Source organism: Mandrillus leucophaeus, unplaced genomic scaffold, assembly GCF_000951045.1.
Source record: "Mandrillus leucophaeus isolate KB7577 unplaced genomic scaffold, Mleu.le_1.0 Scaffold617, whole genome shotgun sequence".
NCBI classification, from domain to species: Eukaryota; Metazoa; Chordata; class Mammalia; order Primates; family Cercopithecidae; genus Mandrillus; species Mandrillus leucophaeus.
In genome coordinates this window covers 416,707-427,079 of record NW_012106664.1, presented here as the reverse complement: position 1 = coordinate 427,079, position 10,373 = coordinate 416,707, and the positions used below count along the sequence as shown (strand labels likewise).

The following is a 10,373-nucleotide window of genomic DNA, read 5'->3' as shown; positions in this document are numbered from 1 at the left end:
TGCTATACATAGGAAAGGTCATTAATAGCTGTCACTTTTTAAAGTAACTGAAATTCAGATATTTTTATAAGTAAAACGTACTAATGTGTATTCATTCCTTAAGACTATTCTGTTTTTATTTTTAAATAATACTAGTAAAAAAGTTAATTATATCACATATCTCCTTTTATTTACATATAATACATGTTATTTACATCCTTTGTGTCTTCTACACTTACAACAACCCTTTGATGTTTACGCTATTTTATCTCACTTTTACAGATGGATAAAACAGAAGTTCAGCCTCCCAAGTCATTAGTCTTGTTTGGAGAAGAATGGACAGGATAAGGCCCATACTTGTTAAAAAAAATTCTCACATCCTAACTTTTATCAATCAATCACAAATGCGTATAAAATTTCTAATAATTCCTCACTTCAAATTGATAGCTTCCAGTTACCAAACTTCTTACTGCATAGCTACTGGGTATAAGGGAAAGAGTAACTGACCTTAATCCTATAGAGTACCACAAGTAGCTGTAACTCTCTAGTGAGTTGCCAGTGATTCTTTTCAAGCAATTGTCCACTTAAGGATTGTTTCTTTCTTCTCCTTGCATAGAAAAGTATACTAAAATTATGTGGCTACTTTGGTTATTTGGGATTTGTATTTTATGGAAAGGCTAATACATGACATATAAAATTGTATGTAATTTTTTTTAAGCAAATAATCTTCTCTTCTAAGACTACAAATGTTCCAATATACTCACAACAAAGTAACTCATAATTTAGATGAGCCTCTGAGGTACGGAATTTAGGAAAAACAAGATTGACTTAAAAAAGACTTTGATTTATTTCAGTTACAGTAATATAAGATCTTCTTATCATTGCGAACCTTTTTCTGAGTTTCTATACAAACATACAAGCTTAATAATTTATTATTTCATTTGTCTAAACCAAAAACTTTTAAAGCAAGAAAATAATAGGATAAAATATCAATTAGATTTGAAAAGTAGTCTATTATTTAATTGCATTTTTAAATTATTTAATATAACCTATTTTATTCTCACAGAAATATGAATATATTTTCAAACTTTCAATGTTTTAGACAATTAAAACTTTTTAAAGCTTTTTACTTAAAATTCAAAATATTGGCTCAAGTTATAATAAACCCGAAATCAGTGTAATCCTAACTATTACTTTCAAAGCAGGATGTCATTTATGTGTATAGGATGTTTGTGCAAGTTAACTTTTGTGTGTCTTTTATTTAAAGAGTTTAACAATATTGACATATTTTCTTTCAGTAAAATAACACATGCTCTTTGGCTGAGTCAGGAGATCATGGGGGGATGGATTTCATGGTAACTGAAAATAGAGAAAATTATACATACTAAATTGAAAACTTCCTCATATCCGACTACTCATTCTTATTGGGTAACCACTATTAACAGTTTGCTTGTATGTCTTTCCGGACATATATCTCTCAGAATTCCAAAAACAACCCCACATGTACATTTAATCAATGCTAATATGCTATGATTTCTGTTCTGAAACTACTGTATTTTTATATTTGATACAATAGGAGTCTCTCTCATTATATATCTTAAATTTGAATTCTACCTAATATGCTTATTAGTTATGTGACTTGAATAAATTCCTTTGTCTCTCTAAACTTTGGTGTTCTGATTTGTAATTGCAGAAATCATTCTCATATGAGTTAGTCTGGAAAATGTTTACTCTCTAGGTGCAGTGACTATTCATCCTGGATTTTGCCTATTGCACCAGGAAAAGTATTAATAGTGTTCCTTTTCTCTGTCTGAATTGTGCTGGTATGGAGGTTAATAGATATGATCCTACATATAGAGTTTCTGAGAGGATTATCAAAGATAGTGTCTTGTGTGTTGTAAGAGTTCCACATATTTAATTTATGAGTAAAATTATACACATACATATATCAATATAAACACACATATGTATGATGCTAAGTCAACATATACATAAATTACCCTAGTGTTTTCACTTTAATTTACAAGATGAAACTTAGATATATGCAGACTTACACAAATTCAGGATTATTACAGATCCACTAAGATTTTATATTTAGAGCAAACACCTCAGAATAAACCAATTCTGATGTTACTAAAACAGACTTTACAATATTGTTTGTACAAGGCCTATCATCCAGTTAAACTATAACAATATGTAAACAGAAGCCACTATTGAACTTGATAAGAAATGGCGGCACTTTTCACATTGTGTATCTAGCATAAAAAATAGGGTATTTTCATTGATTTATATCTCTTTTTAATTAAAAAAAAAAACTAACCATCTAGAATCTTAATGTGCTCTTACTTAAAAGTAAACACAATGGATGGATAATTCCAGTGTTCAAAGACTAAGGTAGCTATTTCTGCAAGAAAAAAATACAGCATTAAATAAGCCAAAATGAAAGCTACAAGTGGGAAAAATAATGTCAAAAATACTAACATCTCAACTCTTTGTTAATAATTCTTTATTAACAGTTCTATAGGGAAATATTTAAATTGTATGTTTTCTTTGTCAAACGTGAATTCTCTTTCAACTTTTTGGACATACCTAAAAGTTTATTCCATTTTCCATTTATTATTAAAAATTGTTTAACAATAACTTCAACTATTTATTTATATTTATAGCTTTATGTAGATTATCATGATATTTTGCAAATGACTACTTATGTTGTAAATAAGAATCTTAAAAGCATTTGGAGGAACTTTTCATAACAATAGAAGTTTGAATCATGGTAAACCAGATACACTCAAAGACAGAACCTCAAATTAGTCAATTAGTATGCTATTTACGGGACTAGGGAAATTGTCATAGCAAGTGCATGGCCCTCTTTTAGAGTTTCTCTAATAAGCATAAACAATTGAGAAATAACAAATAATTAATGCCAGCCCATTTAAGTACCAAACAAGGGTTATAGCCAAATGATAGGTTATGCTTTGTGGTATATGTTGGTAAACATCAAAAGAAAAATTTTAAACTATAATTGGTTGCTGATTTTAAATGTTTGAAAATAGAGCAGAAACTGTTGTATTTCATTTTCAGCACATTAATGCTCTTGGATTGTTAATTTATTCATATATTGTGTTACAAAAATAAAGCATAATATAAAAAAGAAAATCTAAGTAGAATGTTTAGTAGTATTCAGATTTATTTTTAGCAGTAGACTTTTGTTGAAGAAAATCAGGCAAAGTTGAACTTGGAAAAAACATTGTAACGAGATTTTTTATACACCTTGTATAAAAGGATTGAGACTTTATTTCAGAGGTGAAAAAATTTTTGCTATTCAAATACACCTTTTAAAAAAGAAATTATTCACAGTCAGAAAATAAATTAAGATCATTGGTCTGAATTCATTAAAAAATAGTTCATTGCTTCAATTGTGGGGAATAAATTAATTTTCATATTTCTCTATAAATATAATTCCTTCTATTAAATCTGTATGTTAAAGTTGTATCTAGGTCTTTGGAATTTATTCCTTATAATGGCTCCTTGTTTCACATCAGGCCTAATCTTCAAAGTTAAAGTTTTGTAAGATCAAAGCATTTCTGGGTCACACAGAATGAAACACATCTGGTACAGGATAGTTTTTCTCAACACAGTGGGTCAGAGTCAGGCATGCTGCAGCCATAACTTCTCAAGGAGATTTACCTACCTAGACAGAAGAGTTGATGGGGTGACCTGCATCTAATCAATCGCTATGTCAGATCCTTTCCATCACAGTAATGAAATGTTAAAATAATATACTACAAGTTATTGTATATGACTTCTAACCTTTGCATTATTATCCAGGATTAAATGGTAATCATCATTATCCTCCTACTTATTCTTAAGTCTCTCTTTTAATGACTCCTTAAGCCCTCTTATCATTTGCTGTGAAACAATTTTCAAGTTTGTTGTTTAGTCAGCTTCTTTATAACTTTGAGCATCCTGCTTCATTTCATAACTGTCCTTAATATGTGATATTTCTTCTAATAAGAATGGGGCCTGTAAAGCAGATATGCAGGGTGATGAAGAAAATTTTGGAGTCTTTCCAGTGAAATTTCACACACAATTTTAGGGGATAGGTAATCTCCCCCAAATTTTTGTAGCTTAATTTTGATTACAGTTTATATTCCATATTCAGAAACTTTCCCCTTTAATTTTAGAATTATTTCTGTATTTTTCAAATGTAAATGTACTTTAAAGGTGAGAAAATAATTTTATTTTGTAAAAATACCATGATTTAACATTTTAAGGGCTGTTATTTTATGTCATTTGTTGTAAATAATCTATCTGTTGTCCTCAATTTTTCTGTTCTAGTTTAGTTAGTCATGACATTACTTATACTAGATAAAACTTCCATGGCAGTACAGTTAATAATCTGTAAGAATAAATATTTTTGTTTAAAAATTTACCTTTTGAAAGTAGCAAAACACTTTTAGTTCTTAAATCTTCTTTATATTGCTGGAACTAGATGGAAAACTTGTTATTATTGCTTTACTAATTCAGTCACAGAGTCACAGAAATATTAAGGAAATTTCTCAAGGCTGTGATGCTCCAAGGACTCATGAATTTACTTGTTTCATTAAATCAACAGAGCTGTACTTAATTAATGAATTATTAAGAAAAATCATCATAATTTAGAACCCTAAATTATTATTGAGAGTCTCTCAAAATCAAAAGGGTTACAAATTTTCAGTCAGTTGCTTTTTGAAATTAAATTTTAGAAAAGAATTAAATTGACTCTCAATTTCTGCTCAGGTATATAGAGAGCCAGAAACATTATCATTCTCAACGTTACAATGAAAACAACAAAAGTCAAGTAAACAAGAAGTCTGTTTTAGTGTAGATGTTGATTTGCCAGAAGCTTGTATATTTTTTAAACACATCAGAGCATGGAGGCTGCAGGCCCCAAAATCTAAGGAGAGGCAGGCACCTGTGAGTATGGCATAAAACCAGAACACTGGCTTACCTGGGCAGTCTGCTCCTGGATTCCTGTAGAGTTCAAGTAAAATGACTGGCAAATTTCTGAAGTCTTAGTGCGCACATACCCCGCCAAATAAGATATAGAGAGTCCAGAAAAGCTCTGCAGTGTGGGGGGAGAGAACCAAAGGAGAGGAGAACAGAAACCAATGCAGAAGCAGTAAGGAACTCTGGGGGCATTCTCCCTCAGCTCCCCTAATGAAGAAATGCCATAATCTCTGAGACAAAGGAAATGAATTGTCCTCAGGCACTGGTTAAAACCCACTACAGCTGGGAGAAAGGGACAGGCCATGAACCATATACCCCTGGGAAATAAGGACTGGACTCACAACTGTGCTGGAGAGAGAATCATTAAAGAGGTAATGAATCCACCTTTGCAAAAATTATAACTGAGAAAATTATGACAGTGAAAAAGGTCTGATGTAACTGACTAAATCTTGCTTCTAATCTCCAAGCTGTCCTTGTTCATTCCTGGGCATAGGCCAAGCTAACTTTGTGGGGAGGTGGGAGGTGGAACTTAGTTTATAATTTAACTTTTAAACCGAGACGATAGCAGCCCTTTCCCAAAACAAACTGCCTTCCTGCCTGGGAACTAGGCTGCCTTTGCAGGACTAAGAAATTAGCCACAAGATTAGAAATTATGGTTTGGGAGTCACGCGGCTGGAGACTGCAGGATGCTGAACCTCCCCAAATTACTCCTGGGGATAACATCCTTAATATAAAACCTAAGATCAGTGCTTGAGATATTTTGCAGATCCTATACACCATGGATCAGCTAGAAACACCCAGATCAATAAACTGGACCATCTAGTCTTGTGGTCTCCACCCAGGAACTGACTTAGTGCAAGAGGACAGCTTCTACTCACCATGATTTTATCTCTGATCCTATCAGTCAGCACTCCCCACTTTCTGACCCCCTACCCACCAAATTATGCTTAAAAACCCACATTCCCTGGTTTTCAGGAAGACTAATTTGAATAATAATAAAACTCCAGATGTCTGTGTGAATTAAACTGTTTATTGCAATTCCCCTGTCTTGACAAAATCGGCTGTCTGGCCAGTGGGCAAGGAGAACTCATTGGGTAGTTAAAGTAATATCCTAGAGACCCAGGGACACCCTATCTACCTTGTAGTTAAATTTTATCAGAACAACATTGAATTCCCCACCTTTACCATCAGGTTAACAATTGTTCAATAAAGAAAGAATTACTTGCATGAAACAAAGCATTTCTGAGGTACAGTACGAAGGGAAAACCTAAACCTCAGAGTAGAGTAATTAATCGGGGGAAAATTCTGGCAAATCAACACCTACACTAAACAAAATAATCCCTTAAAGATTTTAACGCCTCTGGTGTACTAAAACTAACCATAGCAACAATAAACATAAAACCCAGTTCAAGTCTTAATTAGATCAACTAAATCCAACTTACTGGAGGCCTAGCACAAGGAAATGCATGTCCATCTCAAGCCATAAGAACTCTTTGTTGTCAAAAATAATGAGTGTCTGAGTTTTAGCCCTGTTTGCAGGCTAACAAGTTAATTTGCCACAGTTTCATGAATCCTGCCGGAAGAGAGCAAGAGTCAGAGACAAAGGATAGTCTTTTAACATACACCAATGAAACAGCTGGAAATCTATATGCAAAACAAAGCAAAATGAAGGAAAACCTTTAAAGTAGCGTTATAGTTTCTTTAAAAAGAATTCAAATGGTTCTTAGAATGAATTTTTAAAAAATGGTTTATACACTATAAAACTTCTCAAAAAATTCCTAGAATATCTGTGTGGTCTCGGTTTTGGTAAAGGGTTTTTGTATAGTGTAGCAAAAGAACAACCTATAACAGAAAAAAAATGAAAGATAACCAAATTAAAATTATTTGTTCTATTAATGATACTTTTAAGAGAATGAAAAGGCAAGTCACAATAGAAAATTTTTGAAAATTATATATCTGATAAAGGACTTCTATTCAGAATAACTCCCAAAGCTTCACAATAGGAAAATAAACAACAGTTAAAAATTGGTCAAGAATTTGAAAAGACATTTTACTAAAGAAATTGTAAATATAATGACATGGTTTGGCTGTGTCCCCACCCAAATCTCATCTTGAATTGTAGTTCACATAATCCCCACATGTCACGGAAGGGACCCAGTGGGAGGGAGTTTAATCATGGGGGCAGTTACCCTCATGCTCTTCTTGTGAGAGTGAGTGAGTTCTCACTAGATCTGATGGCTTTATAAGGGGCTTTTCCCCCTTTTGCTCGGCACTTCTTCTTGCCTGTTGCCATGTAAGACATGTCTTGCTTCCCCTTTGCCTTCTGCCATGATTGTGAAACCTCCTCAGACATGTGGAACTTAGAGTCAGTTAAACTTCTTTCCTTTAAAAATTACCAAGTCTCGAGTATGTCTTTATTATCAGCATGAGAACAGACTAATACATATGACATATGAGTATACTAAAACACGCACAATATCATTCATCATTAGAAAAATGTAAGTTCAAACTATAGTGTGATGCCATTACAAAGCTATCGGAATGGCAAAACAAAACAAACAATAACAAAACCTGGCAATACTAAGAATAAGTGAGTATGCAGAGCAACTGAAACTTCCCTATATTGGTGTTAGGAACTTATAGCCACTTTGAGAAAACTCCTTGAATTATTTTTTAAAAATTCTCTTAAATGGTTTGGTTCTCTTGCTTCATCATTGCCAAAATATTCAGAGAGCATTATTGTACTTGTGACTCATATTTTCCAGTTTTATTTAACTTTTATTTCAAGTAACAACACACACTCACTGGGGCCTACTTGGGGGTAGAGGGTAAGAGGGAGAGGTTCAGGAAAAATAACTATTAGGTACTAAGCTTAATGCCTGGGTGATGAAATAATCTGTATAACAAACTCCCATGACACAAGTTTACTTATATAACAAAGTTGCACATGGTTATGCTTTATAAAGTTAAATGTACACTTACCATTCAACCCCATCAATTTTACTGTTTGTTTTTTGACCATGTGAATTCAAAACTTACCTTCACACAAAAACTTAGACACCAATTTTTGTATAAGCAGCTTTATTATAACAACAAAAAACTTGAAAGAACCTAGATGTTCTTAAATGGGTGAACTAATATATGGTAGTATACTCATACAACAGAATACTACTCAGCAACCTAAAAGAGCATGATGTATTGTTTTATACAACAACATGAATAAATCTTAAATGCATTTTGATAAGTGAGAGAAACAAAACCCTAAGGGTACATGTTTCATGATGTTTCCATTTATATGATATTCTGGAAAAGGTAAAATTAAAGGGATGAGTTGCTAGTTCCCAGGATTTGGGGGTGGGTGGAGCATAGAGCAACTTTGGGGGTGATGAAATTCTTGTGTATGACATTATGACAGTAGACAAAACTTGATGCATTTGCCAAAGCCCATAAAACTGTACAAAAAATTAGATAATTTTACTCTATGCAAATAAAAATTTCACCAGAATATATAGGAAATGAGAAGGAATGTAGACTGTGACAAATGAATTCAAGCTTGTTACACATGAATGACATCTCTAAATATGGGGAGTGGAAAAGAAAAGCGCTTGCCGAAGTAACTTTAGAAAACAGTATTTTGACTGGATATTGTGAAGCTAAAAACAAAATAACTGTACGCAAACTCTGTACTCTGATTAGAAAGGCTACTTCTCACAAGGAAACAGGTCAGCAAGTAAGTCTGAAACTATTTTATAGCTATACTTGAACCGAATAAATGGGCAAATACAGATAAAGAGAATTGTTAAGGTAGAAGTCATAATTAAGCAAAGGGCGAATGGAAAAAAAAAAAAAAAAAAAACTGTGCTCCTGGAGTGGAGTCAGAGATATCTGTATAAAATATATACACATATGTAGATACACACACACAGAGATGGATATACGTGGGTGTAAACATGGGTTAGTATATATACATATATAAGTTTTCTAGCTTTGTCTTCTGAGCAGCTATAGGCAGTGATACCCTAGTAGCAGTGAACAAACTTGATGCCTCTCAACATATCTTTTTTTTTTTTTATGGTATTTCTTTTTTTTTTTTTTAATTATACTTTAAGTTCTAGGGTACATGTGCATAACATGCAGGTTTGTTACATATGTATACTCTGTCTCTTATACACATCTAGATGTGTATAAGAGACAGTCCCATGATAGGCCCCGGTGTGTGATGTTCCCCTTCCCGAGTCGAAGTGATCTCATTGTTCAGTTCCCACCTATAAGTGAGAACATGTGGTGTTTGGTTTTCTGTTCTTGTGATATCTTTATTTTTAAATAGTATTCTCTCGTACAAAGAACCGGGACTCTTTAAAGAAGTGGTTGATTCTAGGGATATGCAAGAAAAATATAAATTAAACCTGGGTTATTTTGTGTTCCTAGAAGGAAGTTTCAATTAAAAAGAGTGGGGCCTTTTGAAAGATGTAAGAATTAACCTGAAAGGGGTCCCAATATCCAAAGCTGGAACAATTTGATCAGCAAAAAGAATGATAATGTTGAATTGTAGCATAATAAAATAATTGCTCATAAAATAAATATTCATATGCCAAACATATAAATAAATAATAAAGAGAAGGGAAAGTTCTTTCATACAGAAGAGTTTTAATTAATCAATTTTGAAGAAAGAAAACTAGAATATCATCATTAGAACACTATATTCGTAATTACTGTAGGCATAGAGATTATTGTGCAAATTAAGAAGAAAGAGGATGTGTTTAATTAAAACAGTATATGTGCATAGTCTCAAAATATCTCCCTAAATAAATATTATTTACAAAGTATAAAAGTGTAACTTTACTAGAGAGACACCTGGAAAACACCACTTTAATCAAGTGATGAAAGTTAATATTATCAGTATTAAGACTTATAGTCACACACACCTTACCTAAAGCACTAAGGGGCACCTCACCATTGTGGTGTTCTTTGCTCAAATCCACAACTTCAATCTAACTAGAGAAGACAGTAGAAAAAAACAAATTGACGCACTTTCTATAAAACCATTGACCAGAGTTTTTAAAAAGTGTCAAGGCCATAAAAAAAACAAAGACTTAGGAACTGTAACATATTAGAAAAGAGTAAGAAGATAAGACAAAGAAATGCAATGTAGGACTCTAGATTAGATCCTTGGACAGATAAAAAGATGTCAGTGGAAAAACTGGTGGAATCTGAATAAGCATATAATTTGATTAATAATAACGTTAGGTTGGCAGAGCAAGATGGCCAAATAGGAACAGCTCCAGTCTCCAACTCCCAGGGTGAGCGACACAGAAGACCGGTGATTTCTGCATTTTCAACTGAGGTACTGGGTTCGTCTCACTAGGGAGTGCCAGACAATCAGTGCTGGTCAGCCGCTGTAGCCC

The 10,373-nt window shown here is 33.0% G+C and overlaps 1 pseudogene; it reads left to right on the top strand.

The window, feature by feature from the left end:
• The first annotated feature begins 5,270 nt into the window (after positions 1-5,270).
• LOC105553916 overlaps positions 5,271-10,373 on the top strand; it is a 23,555-nt pseudogene continuing 18,452 nt past the window's right edge.